The sequence below is a fragment of the Leuresthes tenuis genome, unplaced genomic scaffold (genome assembly GCF_036924035.1).
Source record: "Leuresthes tenuis unplaced genomic scaffold, fLeuTen1.0.hap1 SCAF_3, whole genome shotgun sequence".
Taxonomy (NCBI): domain Eukaryota; kingdom Metazoa; phylum Chordata; class Actinopteri; order Atheriniformes; family Atherinopsidae; genus Leuresthes; species Leuresthes tenuis.
The window spans coordinates 38,726,944-38,746,166 of NW_027325357.1; positions in this window are offsets into that span (position 1 = coordinate 38,726,944).

A 19,223-nucleotide genomic window follows, 5' to 3' on the forward strand; every position below is an offset into this window, starting at 1 on the left:
AGGAACTCCTCAATCCTACCAACACGTGCTCGGAAGAGGCAGAGTCGGAGAGCTCGGAGACGGGGCCTCCCATTTCTGGGGCTGAGGTTGCCGAGGTGGTCAAAAAGCTCCTCGGTGGCAAGGCCCCGGGGGTGGATGAGGTCCGTCCTGAGTTTCTCAAGGCTCTGGATGTTGTAGGGCTGTCTTGGCTGACACGCCTCTGCAGCATTGCGTGGACATCGGGGACAGTGCCTCTGGACTGGCAGATTGGGGTGGTGGTCCCCCTCTTTAAAAAGGGGGACCGGAGGGTGTGTTCCAACTATAGGGTTATCACACTCCTCAGCCTCCCTGGTAAGGTCTATTCGGGGGTATTGGAGAGGAGGATCCGTCGGATAATCGAGCCTCGGATTCAGGAGGTGCAGTGTGGCTTTCGTCCTGGCCGTGGAACAGTGGACCAGCTCTATACCCTCGGCAGGATCCTGGAGGGTGCATGGGAGTTCGCCCAACCAGTCTATATGTGTTTTGTGGACTTGGAGAAAGCGTTCGACCGTGTCCCTCGTGGAGTCCTGTGGGGGGTGCTCCGGGAATATGGAGTGCCGGACCCCTTGATAGGACCCGTTCGGTCTCTGTATGACCGGTGCCAGAGTTTGGTCCGCATTGCCGGCAGTAAGTCGGATACGTTTCCGGTGAGAATTGGACTCCGTCAGGGCTGCCCTTTGTCACCGATTCTGTTCCTAACTTTTATGGACAGAATTGATAGGCGGAGCCAGGGCGTTGAGGGTGTCCGATTTGGCGACCTCAGAATCGGGTCTCTGCTTTTTGCAGATGATGTGGTTCTGTTAGCGTCGTCAGGCCGTGACTTTCAGCTCTCACTGGAGCGATTCGCAGCCGAGTGTGAAGCGGCTGGGATGAGAATCAGCACCTCCAAATCCGAGACCATGGTTCTCAGCCGGAAAAGGGTGGAATGCTCTCTCCGGGTCGGGAATGAGATCCTTCCCCAAGTGGAGGAGTTCAAGTATCTCGGGGTCTTGTTCACGAGTGAGGGACGAATGGAGCGGGAGATTGACGGGCGGATCGGTGCGGCTTCTGCAGTGTTGCGGGCTCTGCACCGACCCGTCGTTGTGAAGAGGGAGCTGAGCCAGAAGGCGAAGCTCTCTACTTACTGGTCAATCTACGTTCCCATCCTCACCTATGGTCACGAGTTGTGGGTAGTGATCGAAAGAACAAGATCGCGAATACAAGTGGCCGAAATGGGTTTCCTCCGCAGGGTGTCTGGGCTCTCCCTTAGAGATAGGGTGAGAAGCTCAGTCATCCGGGAGGGGCTCGGAGTAGAACCGCTGCTCCTCCGCATTGAGAGGAGTCAGATGAGGTGGCTCGGGCATCTGGTTAGGATGCCCCCTGGACGCCTCCCTGGGGAGGTGTTCCGGGCACGTCCCACTGGGAGGAGACCCCGGGGGAGACCCAGGACACGTTGGAGAGACTATGTCTCTCGGCTGGCCTGGGAACGCCTCGGGGTCCCCCCGGAAGAGCTGGAGGAAGTGGCCGGGGACAGAGACGTCTGGGTTTCTCTGCTCAAGCTGCTGCCCCCGCGACCCGACCCCCGGATAAGCGGCAGATGATGGATGGATGGATGGATTTTTCTGATTTGTGAAAATGCAGAACAGGGACATATTACTGCTTTTTTTGTATTCTGATCACCTTAAACCAGGTCCTGTATGGAAACTAAAATAGTTACTCTGCTCAAATCTGGATGGAATTATTCTAAATATGGTAGAGAGTCTTTCAAACACACTTTATAAGTTGTGAAACCTTTCTTTGTCCCAAAATTCATAGAGGTCCTCGCCTGTGCATGTACATATTTGGTCACCGTCATTTTCTGACCACTTCCCTGACATCCCATAGTCAGATTCTGCATTGGATGCTTTCATGAAATCTGCATCACAAATTTATTGCTGTGATCTCATTATTCTTTCCACTAACTTGTGCCATCATTTCAGACCCTGCTTGTCTTCTCCTGCTATCACAGTCACCTTACCTCCCATCTGAGTGCAGACAGGACCTTCTTCATCCCTTTAACATTTTTTTTTATATGCAGATTTCTGTAAAACAACTGTTCAGCCTAGGGTTAGCCTTGCAGCCCTTTAGGCTGTCTGTGAATATGATTACCTGCCATTGTAATAATAAGATTAAAAACTGTCTATTTGGCTCAAGTTTGTCCAGTTGCCATTTTACTTGTATCAAGAAAATATATAAATAATCCACTGCTACTTGTATTGGTCAAATAACTTAAAGGCCGCTCTGAGAAACCAACAATGCTTTAAGAAAATAAACACCTGGTTGCATAGTCACAGGGAAGTAATTACAAAGAATGTCGCAACCATATTCAAATTACTTTTTGAAAAAGATAATACAGCCTGGTGTTATGTTTCAGGAAACTAGGTTAGTGTCAAATCTTATCTTCACATGACACTTTACTTTGGATGATTTACACTTTTTGTCCTAAAATTCCAGATGGCTATTATCAGAACTCATTAGAATATCTAAAGAAAATGAAAAAGGTGTAACATATGACAAAAGGTAATTTGGAGACAACACAGTTATTCTCTTGTATCCTGCACAGGCAGAAAAGAAGTTTGGGATGGTTGCAAGCAGCATAAAATGGCCATTGACAGCATGTTCAAGACCCATAACCAGAACATTGACATGTGAGCATCTGCAATGCCATGACACAAACTTCTGAAATTATTAATGATAAGCATGCGCCATACAGATGTGCAAGACCAAAAATTAATTTCAAGCCTTACTTCAACAATATTGTAAACAGAGAAATATAAATAAAACGGGAGTGGGTTCACAAAGTTCTGCAAAGATGAGAGGACTTAAAAGAATCCACCTCTGTGGTATGCAGGCTGCAAGTGACACTTTTGATGTCCAGTTTTATATTTTTGTATCAGTCAAATAATTTGAGACAATATTGTAAGAGGGGCAAATAAAGAACAAATCTTAGAGACCCCACATTCAGAAATACTGAATATGTCACGGACCGTGAAAGCACAGGAGGCAGATGCAGGGTCGTATCAATAATAGTATTTTAGTTATACAATAATTACCGATAGTCTCTTTTGCAGAGCTAAACAATGGGCTATAAATTCCTAACACACTCTCCTCAATATCTATGAAGAGGAGAGTGTGACTATAAAACTTATCAAACGAAAATTCTCTCCATGCTAGGAGGAAAAAACAAAAGCTATAGAAATTTTACAAATTAAACTTACCACTCTCCGAATCGTCGGAGGCGCTATAGAAAGTTAACTAGACAAAAACAGAAAGAGACTCCTAATGGAGTTGCTATAAACTTTAAGCATATAAATGAAAAACACTCCACTGACTGAGATACTGTGAGCATGAAAAAACCAACAACAAAATCACTAGGGTTAAATCTATGGCTATTGAAAAGGTACAACAGAAAATTACTCTGAAAAGAGGAACGCATCAATAAACAAGCTCTATGGAATACTCAAGACTATGGTCGCTGTGGAGGCTAGAGTGAGAACACTTTGAAAGACAAATTCAACACACTGGCAACGAGACAAGGGAAGATGCAGACTAAATACACATGAGGATCCCAGGGAAGCAGGTGGAACCATTTTGGGTGATCAGGGTGGACACTCATGACACATGACACGGGAGGAAAGGCAAGTTATCTGAAACGAGAGGAATGGTTAATACTTCAAAATAAAACAGGAAGTGACAAGCCAAGGTACAAAAAACTAAGGGTGTTTACGAGACCTGACAGAATAAGAGTCCAACTGGAGCTGTACATCTTTCCCCAACAGAGAGAAGAGCATTCGACCTTGGTTGTATTTTGATTGTTTTTTATTTATTTTGATAATTCATTAGAAAGTGATGCCAACAATATAATTTGCTATGATTTTTTTGCTGTTGTTGTAAACATCCATTAAGAAGAGAAATTACAACTAAAACCTTGACTACTACAGTAGTAGTAGTACTACAGTAGTAGTAGTCAAGATTTATAAAGATAACACATCGCACAGGTCCGTGAATTCAGGGCCACAGTTGATAAGCCAGACAAGCCAGAAACCATTAGCTTAGGCTCTTTTCCACTTTTCTCTTAATGGATCGATATCTCTTTTTGTAACTCTTCAGTGTCGCCTCTGCACTTGTTAGCAGGTCTCATATGATTGGCCAGTTAATTTTGTGAACCAATCAAATGTTTTTGTTAATTACGCTTGTTGCCATGCCATGCAAGGCTAACCCTAGGCTGAACAGTTGTTTTACAGAAATCTGTATATAAAAAAATGTTAATAAAGGGATGAAGAAGTCTGTCTGCACTCAGATGGGAGGTAAGGTCACTGTGATAGGGGCAGGAGAAGACAAGCAGGGTCTGAAATGATGGCACATGTTAGTGGAAAGAATGAGATCACAGCAATAAATTTGTGGTGCAGATTTCATGAAAGCATCCAATGCAGAATCTGACCATTGGATGTCTAATGCAGGCAACAATAAAGGCTCTGGAAGTGGTCAGAAAAATTACACGGAATGAAGCAGTGGCAGAGGTTGACCACGCACAGATGGAAGAAAGGTGAGAGAACAGCAGTCGTTGTTTCTAGATAAAAGAACATGAGAAGAAAGTCAACAAGTGAAGAAGACTCTCGTAAGTAGTTATAGTACTGAAGTAAAATGCATGAACTTTTTCTTTTTCCGATGTAGTGAAAGACAAGAGATCCTCATGGAAATTAAAATGAACATGGAGAGGTGAGGACTTCTGTGAATGTTGGGACAAAGAAAGGTTTCACAAATGATAAAGTATGTCTGATATAATTTATATCATGTGCTGAATAATTAAGCCCAATTTTTTTTTTCATACAGGTTCTGGTTTTGGATGGTCCAAATGAAAAAAGAAAAAGAAAGAAAGCTCACATGACCTTTTTGAATTTTCAAAGACCAAATAAAGTTTTTACAAATGTGTCTTAAAGAGTCTGTACCCTCTTTAGAATAATTCCATCCAGATTTGAGCAGAGTAACTATTTTAGTTTCCATACAGGACCTGGTTTAAGGTGATCAGAATACAAAAAAAGCAGTAATATGTCCCTGTTCTGCATTTTCACAAATCAGAAAAAGGTGTCACAAATCTCAAACAAGGTTTTTATTAATCTACAGCCTCTTTAGAATAATTCCATCCAGATTTGAGGCTAATCAGTGGAAGATTTGAGGATAAACTATTTTAGTTTCCATACAGGGACACTCAAAATGCAAAAAATGCAGTGAAATGGCCCTTTATGCCCATCCCTTTAATTCGCGAATCGGAAGCTGTGAATCGGATGCCAACTTCAGCGTCGTCATTACTTCAGTGTTGCCGCCAAAAGTTCTACAGAGAACAAAACCATGTTCGACTATGTTGACATGACTTGATAAACGTCATACTGTTACATTAGTGCTTTTTTAATATCCTAACTTTAGCTATTTTTATCGGGAAAACTGCAGCCCTCCCAACAAACAGTAACCTTCAGGCAACGTTTCGTGAATGTTACCTAAACGTCCCATAAAGGTTTAACTAGGCTATATAACCTTTGGGGAAGTTACACAAACGTCCCACGTTCCGCAAACGTTCCTTAAAAGTTGCTGCAAGGTTGTAGTGCGACCTTCCGCAAACGGTGCCGGGACGTTGCAGGAACTTGAGCTCAAGGAGGGCTGCGAACGTTGCCATGTCGATGTCTATACATCCTAAAGTTCGCCTATCATTCCTCTGTTAGCTGGGCTCCCACTACGGACCACCACGGACCAATGTGGTGTTATGCAAACTTTAAATTGACTTTTGAACAGTTAAATATCTTGCGTCACACCACATGCAGATTTATATATTATCACAAATTTAAAACAGAGCGGTAAAAACTTACCTGCCGGCGGTTGTACGTGCCATACTTGCTGAGCTATATACTCTAAAGCTCTGGTCCAGAGCAGTGTCACTTCCTGTGCGCATGCTTGGGGGAGTTAGCTTGGGGGTGTGAGAAAAATGACAGTAATGGAAAAATAGTAGAAGAAATGTTAGATGGACAGAATCTGGTTTGTGTGAATGATGGAAGAGGGACAAGGATAGATGTAAATACTGGGAAGGAGTCGGCTATAGACCTGACAATAGTGACGAATGTATTAGCACCACTGTGTGACTGGAATGCGTATCAAAAAGGGACCATAGGAAGTGATCACTACCCTATATATAATAAAATAAATATAGAGACAGTACAGGACACGGAGAGAGTAGGGGGAAGATGGATCTTAGAAAAAGCGAATTGGATAGAGTTTACAAAGGAAAGTGAAAAAAATCTGGATCGGGTTAATGATAATGTGGAGGTGGAAATGATGGAGAGGGACATAAAGCAGGGGATTATATCAGCAGCAAACAGATGTATACCTAAAAGTTCAGGGAGAAAGAAAAACAAGTTAGTACCATGGTGGGATGAAAAATGTAAACAAGCAATAAAAAGTAGAAATAAAGCGTTTAAATTAGTTAAAAGATACCATAACTTTCAACACATGATTCAATATAAGCAAGCACAAGCAATGGTAAGGTAAACAATAAGACAAGCAAAGAGGTCGTATTGGAGGAAATTCTGTGGATCTATTAGTAACAAAACTAAGATAGGAGAAGTATGGGGAATGTTGAGGAAAATGGGTGGGGATAGGAAGGATTGGACTTATCCAGTCCTGAGTTCTGGAGAGGAAGTGGCTATAACTAATAAAGAAAAGGCGGAATTAATGGTTAAAACTTTTGTTGCGGTGCACAGTTCAAATAATTTAACTGAGGAGGGAAGAAATGGAAGGAAGAAAAAGAGAGACGAAAACAGGGAGGTGTTAATAAGAAAAGAAAGTAGAGAAAACGAAATAGATGTACCATTTACAATTAGAGAAATTAAACGAGCAATAGAGAATACAAGAAGGAGTGCGTCAGGCAAAGATGGGATATGTTACACTATGATAAAACATTTAAGTGAGGGGGGATTAACAAAGATATTAACATTATTCAATAAAGTCTGGAAAGAGGGGAAAGTACCACGAAGTTGGAAGGAGGCAATAATAGTACCAATTAGGAAGCCGGGGAAAGATCATAGTAAGACAATAAATTACAGTCCCATAGCACTAACATCCCATATAGGTAAGATAATGGAAAGAATGATAAATGAAAGAATGATGTATAGAATTGTATAGAATGTATATGATTATATAGAAATAAGGGGATTGGTAACTAGACATCAGAGTGGGTTTAGAAGAGGTCGGAGCACTATTGATCCAGTAGTATGCATTGAAGACGACATAAGAAAAGCACAAGTAAATAGAGAAACAGTGGCAGCAGTGTTTTTTGATGTGGAAAAGGCATATGACATGTTGTGGAGAGAGGGATTGCTAATTAAAATGCATCGAATGGGAATTGAGGGAAACATGTTTAACTGGACTATGGATTTTTTAAATGAAAGAGTTATACAAGTTAAAATAGGGTCGGAGGTGTCAGAGAGCTATGCGGTAGAGAATGGCACACCGCAGGGGAGTGTGATAAGTCCAACGCTATTTACAATAATGATAAACGATATATTCGACAGTATACCAGCAGGAATGGGAAGATCTTTGTTTGCAGATGATGGGGCATTGTGGAAGAGGGGAGGCAACATAGATCACATAGTTAAGAAACTACAGGAAGGGATAGATCAAGTGGAGAAATGGGGAGAAGAGTGGGGTTTTAAATTTTCAGTGGAGAAAAGTAAAGTAATGTTCTTCTCAAAAAAGAAAATTAGTGAAAATAAAAAGTTAAACTTGTACAGAAAGAACTTGGAGAGAGTAAGCAGCTTTCGATTCTTAGGAATGATAATGGATTCTAGATTAACATGGAGGGAGCATGTGAAGGGAATTGTAGAGAGAAGTAAGAAAGTATTTAATATTATGAGGTGTTTGGCTGGGTTAGAGTGGGGTGCGGATTTTACAGCATTAAAATATATATACATAGCATTAATAAGGTCTAGAATAGATTACGGTTGTGTGGGATATGGATCGGCAGCAAAATCAGTACTCTCACAAATAGATATAATTCAAGCCAGAGCATTAAGAACTTGTCTCGGAGCAATAAAAACAGCACCAATAGGTTCACTACAGGTTGAAGCAGGAGAAATGCCATTAGGGCTCAGAAGAAAACAGCTAATAGCCAACTACTGGATAAATTTAAAAGGACACAAAGAAGAACATCCAGCAAAGAGAGTTCTGGAGATGTGCTGGGAAAAGGGGAAGGAGGAAAAAACGAGTTTTGGGTGGGTCAGTGAGGGTTTAGCAGAACAACTAAAAATACAACATGTGGAATTCAGCCCAACAGTTCTTTGGACAACAATACCAAAATGGATGCTACAAGAAACAAATGTAGACTTAAACATGTGGAGCATCAAGGAAAGAAATAAAACAGCAGATATAGTGCACGAAATTTATAACTATGTGGAGGAAAAATATGGAGAATATGTGTATATATATACAGATGGGTCCAAAGAACAGGCAACAGGAGTAACAGCAGCAGCAATGGTGGTTCCCATTTATAATAAGACAATTTCAAAAAGAACATCAGATCATTTAAGTATATATGCAGTAGAATTATGTGCAATATTGATAGCAATTGAATGGATGGAGGGGGTGAGGGATAGGAGAATAGTTATATGTAGCAATTAATTTTCATCACTCTTAAGTATTAAAAGCGGAACAGCAAAAACACATCAGGAAATGTTATATGAAATACAGTTAAAAACATCCAGGTTAATGCAACAGGGGAGGGAAATAGTGTTCAAGTGGGTACCAGCTCATGTAGGAATAAATGGAGATGAAAAAGCAGACAAAGCTGCTAAGGATGCAGTAAAGAAAGAGGTGGTGGAAATGAAAGTAAAATTATCAAAAACAGAAGGGAAAAGTTTAGTATGGAAAGAAATAAACAATCAGTGGAATCAATATTGGAAGAATCAGGAAAAAGGAAGACATTTATATAAATTACAAAGTGTAGCAGGAGAGGCAGGGTGTTATGGACATAACAGAACAGAACAAGTAATTATTAGCAGGATAAGAATAGGTCATTGTAAACTGAATAATACACTTAAGATAATGGGGAAACATCCAACTGGGCAGTGTAGCTGTGGGGAGAAGGAAACAGTGGAACATGTGTTGATAGCATGTCCCAGACATGGAAGGGAGAGGGAAATAATGAAGATAGGGCTGCAGAGGGCAGGAATAACAGAATATAATTTGAAAAACATAGTAGAGTCTGCTAAGTTTAAGGAAGGGAGGAGAATAACAATAAGATTCTTGGTAAATACTGGAATAATTAAAAGAATATAGAAAAGAAGAAATAAGAAGGAAAAAAAAGAGAGAAATTTAGTCCAGTAGATGGCGGCATATGCAACACCAAGGATGTCAGCTGCCATTAAACATCAAAGAAGAAGAAGATTTTTTTTATTTTTAACAGCACTTTATTTACACTGTGTATCAAAACACATTTCACAACTTACTCAACAATAAAAGGATCAATCAATTATTTTAGAAAATGTGCAAATTGCAGTTCGTCTTCAGCCACCTGGCATAAAATCCCCTCATGAGCCCAGTGATGTGCAAATTCTGCAATGTTGCCGGTGACTCTGTGGAAGCTAAACTCCAGCCTCAGCCTGGCTTTAACGTTGTACCTCCACAGAGTCACAGCATCCAGGGTCGATCCTCCCTGCAGTTTGTCCCTGCGGGTCAGATAAATGGACAGTTTGGCTTCGCCTGCGAGAAAGTTTAAAAGTTGACATTTTTGTTTCTCAGTTTTTCTATATCTGACACCACAAATAAAACCAGGGACAGTAAAAGTAGCACCAAAGAGGTTAAAAACACGAGTTAAAACGATAAAAAACTCTGTTAACCTATCGCACTCAGTAAAAACATGAAAAATGTTTTCGGGCAAACCACAGAAAGGGCACTCGTTTAAAACACTGTGAGTAAAAACAGATAAATAAGCATTTGTGGCTATGGCACCATGTAAAATCCTCCACTGGAGATCTCCAGTTCTCTTTTTTATTGGAGGTTTGTATAGAGTTCTCCATTGTGGGCTCAGTCCACTCAGCCTTTCCGTCCACACACTCTCAGCTCTATTGATCAGTTTAGTCCTGTGGAAGTTCTTCACACAGTTCATGTACAGCGTCCTTTTATCAGCCTTGTGCAGGCTGAGCTTGTCCTCTCCGCAGACTTTCAGCATCGGGCCGCTGAGCTCTGTGAATGTGGGTTCCAGCTTTATCTCTGGGTACTGGTCTGTGGCGTCGGGTTCGGCCTCTCCTCTGCCGTACCTGAGGAGAAGGTCTCTCTCTGTCTCTGTCAGCCTCTTCCTCCATAACTCTAGGCTCCTCTCCATCAGGCGGACAGAGCGCACCCCCAGAGTTGAGCCCAGCGCCCGGCTGCCAGTCAGTGCAGGTCCTGCCGCATCCACCAGTTGCCTCAGACAGATGATCTTTGACCTGCACAGCGCCCCCGCCAGCCCAGGCACGATGCTGCAACACACATCAAGCCTGGCACCACATATCAAAGGCTCTTTTAACAACCAGTACAGAGAGTCACGCTTCCCGCTCACGTTATGTTTAAACATCGCCCATGATTTAAAACTACTCTGATAAAAAGGAGGCAATCCACTTACTTTTAGAAAATTAAAATCAGTTAAAAACAGAGCAGCATCCAGCCCCAGGTTGTTGACACGCCTGAGTATGCAGCTGGCCACATCCCGCCACACCAGATCTTCAGGTCCAGTCAGATACCTCTGAATGAACTGGAGTCTGAAGGTGGCTGTCCTGCTAGCCAGGTGGACCAGGCCCTGGCCCCCCTCATCTCTGGATAAAAATAACACACACTGTGGTACCCAATGAAACTTATCCCAAAAGAAACTAACCATCTTTGCCTGGATCTCCGCAACGAGGCCCGATGGAGGGTCCAGGCAGGTCAACCTGTGCCACAATAAACAGGCCACCAGGTTGTTCAGGACCAGCACCCTGCCTCTAAATGACATTTTACCGTGGAGCCATTTCCACTTGGCCAGTTTGCTGTCGACCGTTGTGTTGATGTTGTCCCAGTTTTTCTTTGTGAAATCATTGTTGCCCAGATAAATACCAAGGTATTTTAAACCTTCTTTTTTCCATGTTAGGCTTTGAGGGAGAACTGGGAGGCCTTCACGCCACTCGCCAACAGCCAGGGCCTCGCTCTTCCTCCAGTTCACCCTCGCAGCCGACACAACAGAAAATTTCCCAACAACAGAGGTTAAAATGTTCACATCCTGTTGGTCCTTGATAAAAACAACAACATCGTCTGCATAAGCAGATAAAACAACACGGCTGTTAAAACCAGGTAAAAGCAGGCCTTGAACAGATGATCTTATCTTTTGTAGGAGGGGTTCCAGGGAGAGTGCATAGAGCATCCCAGACAGTGCACAGCCCTGCCGGACGCCTCTATGCACCCTAAAAGGAGCACACAAGCCACCATTAAACTTCAGCACACTCTCATTGGCACTGTACAACACTTTGATCTTGGCTATAAGACCTGCGCTGAACCCAAACCTCTCCATGACCTTCCAGAGGAAGCTGTGTTCAACGCGGTCAAAAGCTTTTTCTTGATCTAATGAGATCAATCCAGTGTTTATGCCTAATGAACTGGAGACCTCCAAAACATCCCGAATAAGGTAGATATTATCTACCATAGACCTGCCGGGTACACAGTACGTCTGGTCCCGGTGGAGAGTCTGCTCCATGGCTCCTCTCAGCCTGTTGGCTAAGACTTTGGACAGTATCTTATAATCTGTACAGAGGAGAGAGACAAGACGCCAGTTTTTGATGTCTTGTAGGCAGCCGGTTTTCGGTAAGAGGGTGACTATCGCTCTCCGGCAGGACAGCGGCAGTGACCCAGACACCAGGCTTTCCTCAAAGACATCCAGGATGTCTTGGGCCATGATGTCCCAGAAAGCCTTATAGAACTCCACAGTGAGTCCGTCTATGCCCGGAGCCCTTTGTGCTCACTCTTGAACAGCAAGGCGAAGAACTCCACAGCTCTTTTCCTTATAAGACACGGCTCTGTCAGCTCCTGTCCTGTCTCCGAGAGCAGAGAGTGGATCTGTCTCTTCTGCCCTCGTCTCCTCTCCAGTGCGAAGAAGTAGCTCGATGGAGCATCCATCTCCCTGATGTCTTGTACCCGGGACCGGACCAGTGCACCCTGTACTTTAGTGTCCAGCAGGTCGGCCAACGCCGTCTTTTTTGACTTGAGGATTTCAATATATCCTCGATCTCCTGTGGACTCGCTCTCACACTTGAGATCCACAATGTCAGTCTCCAGATCTTTGATAGACCTGTGAATGTCACGTGTGACATTGAGCTTGTGCTGTTGACAAAGAAGTCTAATCTGCACCTTTCCATGGTCCCACAACTGCCTCAGACTGACATATTCACTTTTCCTCTGTCTAAAATCATTCCAGTAAAAGTTTAAAACCTCCCTGAAAGATTTATCAACAGTTAAAACAGAGTTAAAATGCCAATATGCGCTTTTGGGTAAAATATTCCTAATAAAAGCGCTACATAAAACCAGAGAGTGATCAGTAAAACCAACCGGTAAAATCTTACACGTTCTGACGACACTGACTCTGTGTTTAAAAGCATAAAAGCGATCAAGTCTGGCCGAGGAGATTCTGTTTTCGCTAACGTGGGACCATGTGTACTGTCTGCAGCTTGGGTGCATCCTTCTCCACACGTCCACCAGGCCATGGGAGGAGACCAGCTGCCTCAAGGCATGCTGGGATGCTGGATGAGGCTCTGCGTGGTTGCGGTCTAAAATGTCATTATCGGTACAGTTAAAATCCCCGCCCATGAATAAAAAATCCTCCGAGCTGCAGCTGTTTAAAACATCATCCAAGTTCTCCAGGAAGCGTTTCCTCTCTGTACCGTTGTTGGGGGCATAAATATTGATAAAAACCACGTTAAACAGCTCAAAATGGGCTTTGACTAAAAGGCACCTCCCCTCCACAACGTGCCGAACCTCCACAGAGGTTGGAGCAAATTCTCGGGAGAATAGGAAGCCCACACCTCCACCTGCCCCTTCCAACACACTTTTTATTGGATGTCCCCCATCCACTTCACAACCAACATTACCCATCTCACTCCCCTCAACCGTTTTACCCACCTTTGTGATCAATTCACCTTCTTCTTCACCTACCTTATCACCTGTCACCTCACCCGTTTCACCCCCCCCAACTTCACCATTCACCTCTGTGCTCCCTCCAGCCTGGCTCTGGGTCTCCTCAGCCTGCTGTTTCTCTGCAGTTCCTGCAGTTTCTTCCGCAGCACAGACCCCCCCGGTATCGGCCGCGGCCGCATGCCGCATGCCGTCTCGGCGGCCGTTTCAGCGGCGACAGCCGCCCGCTCAGCCGGAGCACCGCGGCCGGGACAGGCCCTGATCAAATGTCCCTCCTCACCACACCCAAAGCACTTTACAAACGATGATGTCGCGAATAGAATATATTCGAAATCATCTACACGGACACGGAAACGATAGTCAAACACTTCCTCCTTGTTGTTGAGGATCATGTACAGCTGCCTTCGGTGAGACACCACGTGTCTCAGCAGGGGAGACTTGCAGCCCGACAAAACCTTCCTCAGTGGTGAAACTACCTTTCTGTGTCTTGACAGTTCCTTTATCAGGAACTCATCACTAATGAAAGGGGGTACATATGATAGCGTGATTTTTGTGGCTGGCTGCGTTAACGGCAGCACCAGCTCAAACATCCCGTTCACGGTGATGCCTGTCTTCACCAACCTTTTAACTTGCTCCACCTTCTCCACAAACAATATCACCGCCTTGTTCATGCGGGCAGCAGACTTAACTGCGCCGTGCCCGATCACCTGCCCCACGGCCAGCGCCACTTCTTCCACGCTGCACGGAGAGCCGGCACCAACCCTGATGCCGTGCTTCCGTGACAGCATGGAGAAGCCACCGGACGCCATTTTGGCCTCCCAGCAAAGCTGGGAAGCACACCAAACAAAACAACAAAAAAACGAAATTAAACTTTCAACACACTACACAAAAGACTCAACACCAACACAACTAATGAAACATTAAACAAATTTAGACAAAGATAGAGAAAAAAGGTAAGAAAATCGCTTTCACTCTCAGTCTTTCTCTCAGCTCCACTTCCACACCTCTCACACGAAGAAGAAGAAGAAGAAGAAGAAGAAGACGAGCTGAGACTCCTGAACTGTGTGCGTCGTCTGGGTGGAGTGTTGTCGGTGGTGGACTGTGAACTTGGAAGTGTGATTGACCAACGTGTTCGGAGGGTCTGTGAGTTGGACTCCACACCGCTATTTTGTGTTGGTGAGACACAAGCCAAGTTCAGTAGCGGGAGCTAGGCTAGCGCTGCGGTCGCTACTGCTGTGGGACGGAGGTTTGTCGTTGCCTGCTGCTGTGGGACGGAGGTCTGTCGTTGCCAGTGGCTGTGGTCGGAGACGACTGCGGGGGATCCTTAACTGCGGCCTGGCCTGGCTGTTTTCCCATACACCCGGAGGTACGACAAAATAAAGGTTTCATTATGAGCTCCAACTGAAGCGCGCCAACGTTTATAGAGTGCACTCAAAGCGGAAAGAAAGGTTCACCTGTGTTTCTGTGGTTGCTACATTGTAAACTCCTGTATTGAATTTATTGATTTGTGATTTATTCTTAAAGCATTATATAAATGTTACAGGTCAAGTGTATCCTCTATAGTTTCTGACTGTTCATTTAAAAGTGAGGATCATACCGTACCCTAGACCGACTTACAATTTGAGATGTGACTTTTACCACAAGACGTTGGATAGGAGTTAAGCTTCATCTTTAAGCATAAGGTGGGTTTTAACACACGAGCCGGTGGTAAAAGGGTTACACTTAGATTTGTATTTAGTGCAGAGTGAACTTGAAAACTATCCCCAAGAATCACAGTGACATATATCTGGTCAGCTGCTATGTGACTTCTGTCTGTAATATGATGTAAATCATCAAGTGAGTAGGATAGAATTTCAAGGGAAGAGAGTTGCTGGGAAGTATTCTTCAGATGTATCAACCTTTCAAATCAGAATAACACTATTTGATTTACACTTTGAACCCATGAGACTAGTTAAAAAGAAGCACTTCAGTGAATTTCAGTGGTTGAGGAAATTATAAATCAATGAAACTTAAACTCTTTTGAAAACCCACAATCAGTCCTGGTTGTTGTTAATCAAGGTCTTTATTTTCTCAAAGCTGGAATAAAGGTTTAAGGTTGAAGTTCAAGGTGTGGGCTTTTGGAGATGATGGTATGATTATAAAGATGCATTTTGCTCCCGGGCATACTGGGTATGAAGATCCCTGCCTTGCGGTAATCTTCAGCGGTACAGCTGCCGGTCTGCCCTGCCGCCCCCTGCCACTCCTGTACTGTAGCTTCTAACAACTCCTTCCAAGTGTCATACTGCTTCACCTCTGTGTCTGCTGTGCTGGATGTGGAGGAGATGACGCCACAGAAGATAGACTTCTGATACTCAGAGACATAATCTACAGGCTTGACATTGGGCTGGACAGGCTCTGAGGGTTGAAGGAGGAATGGAGGTCCTTGGGTTCACCTGTTGGGCTTCACAAGGTCTTGCAGGGCTTTACCCCTGTTGATGTCGTCAGTGAAGTTCCTCATTGAATCCACATAACGCAAGGCATGTGGGCTGGTCAGTTCCTGTATTTCTGCCACTCTGGTGCCAACAAAGATCTTGAAGTGACAGGACTCTGATTGCAGCCACGTCAGCATCGTTGTGGAGTCTGTCCACATGATGTGTGGTCAATCCTCAGTGTGAGCTCTTTTACCAGGAGCTTATCAAGTTGAGCTCCACTGACTGCTCCACACAGCTCTAGTATGGGCATGGAGAGGTGTTGCTTCGGTGCTACTCTGGATTGTGCTACTGGTATGATTGCCACCTTCTGTGTGTGAGACCTGGGTTCAAACCCCCTACATGAAAGGTATTACCTACACTAGGGGTCCTTAGGCAACACCCCCTCACCCTTCATGCCTACCTGTAAGTTGCTTTGGATAAAAGCGTCTGCTAAATAAACATATATATATAACATACATACTCTGGATCTGGCCAGGAGAAAAGACAGGTGAACTTGGCCTTGACTGTCTTCCGTTCTGAAGTACGCCACCGAACAATAAGCTTGCTTGGATGCATCAGTGAATTTCGCGTGTGACACTGGACTGATCCACTTCAGCAGACACATATGCTCGTGCCAGGGTGACTTGAGGCAGGACCTGTAGTTCTTCCATCCATGCTACCCAGGCTTGTAATAGATATTGGGGGAGGAGAGGATCATCCCAGTCTCTGTGTTTCTCCCAGAAGCGTCGGACCAGCATTTTGGATGGAGTGGTGTAGGGCAGGATAAACCTCAAATGCGATATTATTGCACCAACTTTTTTTCTTTTTTTTTTAAAAAATCTAGCAAATTCGTTGGTTAATTACTGAATTACTAAACTGCAATACTTCCTCTGAAACATGGTGCTTACACATTTAAAAAAGGTTATAAAAGAAGACATGGCAATTTTATAACACTTTTTATTTTACTGAATGCAGATCAAAGGGCGGTAATGGCACAGATGCGAGATGCAAGTTGGTTCTCTGACTGATTGAACTTAAAAACAAAAGAAGGCTGAACTTTTAAATACAAATTTGGCTGCAGCATCCTACTGAAATAAAAAAAACAAGTGCCCGTTTTAAAAAAAAAAAATTAAGTATACAAAATGAGGCACCAGGCACTACAATTTCACATTCACACACACACACAAAAGGGACAATGATTTATACCACGGTCATGTCCTTGTCATGTGCCAGGAAAACCAGCATATTAACCTTATGCGGTTTGAGAGGGGTGACAACATTTCCAGCAACACTGAAAAACCTCTCGGATGGTGCACTTGTTTCGTAATGTACACATGTACTTGCGTGCGACTGTGGAGAGCAAGGGAAATCTCTTTTGGTTGTTGCGCCACCATGCCAGGGGGTTTTCATTAGGGTTGATGGGTTCCTCCCGCAGGTAGCGAGTGAGCTCCAGGTTGGCTCTGGCTCTCTTCGGGAAGGTTGCAGACATGCTTGTCCTTGACTTCAGCAGGTCTCCGAATGTTCTTTTTTTGCCGCAAGTGACTGGTGGCACCGATGCCTGCGCCAAGGACTCTGGCTGGCAGCAGCTGAAGCACTGGCCCACCTGGGCTTCCATAGGTGCGGGCGAGGAGGAAACTGTGCCCACCCCTGGCGACGCCCACAGCCCCCATCTTGATGAATGGCTTCCAGACGTCCCCGAATTGGGGTGGGTGGGACTGACCACCGGAGCAGGCTTGGTCGTGGCAACAGGAACTATGGTCGTGGCAACAGGAACTATGGTCGTGGCAACGGCTGGACGGCCGGCAGAGACGCGGAACCCGGCTGGACGGCCGGCTTTGACGCGAAACCCGGCTGGAGGGCCGGCTTTGACGTGGTCGTGGTTGCAGGTTTGGAGGAGGAGCCCGGCAGAAAGGCCGGCTCTGACGAGGAGGAGCCCGGCGGAAAGGCTCGGGCTGGATGAAGGCGGGCTGTGCCGTGGCGGCGGAATCAGCACAAGGAGACAGAGCTGGTGAGGCAAAAGAAGAGGTGAAAGTCTTGCAGAGTGCGCAAGACACTTTGGCCGAGTCAGCGCCGAATACGTCCACCAGCGCCTTGTGGCGGCTCTCACGCACTCCCAGATGGCCTGGATTGCGGGTGACCCAGGTATAAGTCCCCCCCGAAACACCTCCAGGACCTGACCAGACAGCCACCACCGGTTAAACATGTCGCCTCCCTCGGTGAAGCATTTTGACAGGGCCGCGAGTTGGCTCTGGAGGTCGTCAAAAATTGCTGGGTCCATTCTGGCAGAATCCTTCTGTCAGGGACGATGGTGAGGTAGGACCCAGATGCAGTTCTTTCAAATAATCCAAAAAAAGGTTTATTCCACAAAACACAAAAACAGGGAGCAAGGCAAGAACAGAGGGCGCGGCAGAGCCGGATTAAAAAATACCAGACGTTAACAAAAACAAATAAATAACATGACTATGGAAACAAGACTACGAGACAAGACGTATCAAGACTTAACTGTGGCAACTGTGACATGAAGATTAGTGAGAGTGAGGATTCCGCAATGAACATGAGTAAACCAGGAAACTAAATACTGAGGAGGGTGATTAGTGAGTGCGTGCAGCTGAGGACAATGAAACAGGTGACATGAGTGAGACTAAGTGAGAGTGAATGCTCTCCTAACTGGTCTCCCAGCCTGTACTATGAAACCTCTGCAGATGGTCCAGAACGCGACGTCTGGTCTTCGATCAGCCTAAAAGAACACGTCACCCCTCTGTTCATTGAACTCCACTGGCTATCTTTAGCCACCCACATCAAATTCAAGTCACTGATGTTAGCCTACAAAGTACTTAATGGAACGGCTCCCATCTACTTGAATGCTCTTGCAAAGGCTTATGTCACAACTCGGTCCCTCCGTTCATCGCAGGATTGTCGTCTAGCAGTGTCTACACCACGCCTAATACAATCCAAACTCTTTTCATGTGTTGTCCCACGATGGTGGAATGACCTACCGAACGCTACCAGAACAGGGGCGTCCCTGTCTATCTTCAAGAAACTCTTGAAAACCCAGCTCTTCATAGAGCATCTCCTATCCTAGCACTTACCTTGTACTTCCCTACCCTCTCTATCTCTGCACTCTAGCTTTCTGCACTTCCCTCTATGCATGCACTTTATCTCTACTCTGTCATCTCTGACTAGTGGGTTCCTTCTATGTAGTTTATTGTTAGCTTTTAATATAGCTTGTTATATCTTCATTTGTAAGTCGCTTTGGATAAAAGCGTCTGCTAAATGCATAAACATAAACATATACTTATAAACTGCACTTTTTTGCAAGTTAGAGTAATTGGTGAAAATTGTTTTACAGGTGTTGCAACATGGAGCAAGTTCTCAAAAGCATACAGAGCAGAATTCTTCAGACCATATTCACTGGAAACCTGCGGAGAGTGCAATAACATAAAAACTGCATTCTTGGTAAGCAAAAAGTTAATAGGATAGCTGTTTTTGTAATTATCTCTAAGAGATTGCGGTAAAGAACTGTTTCTTATCAAAAAATTAAGTTGATGTGGGTAATTGAAA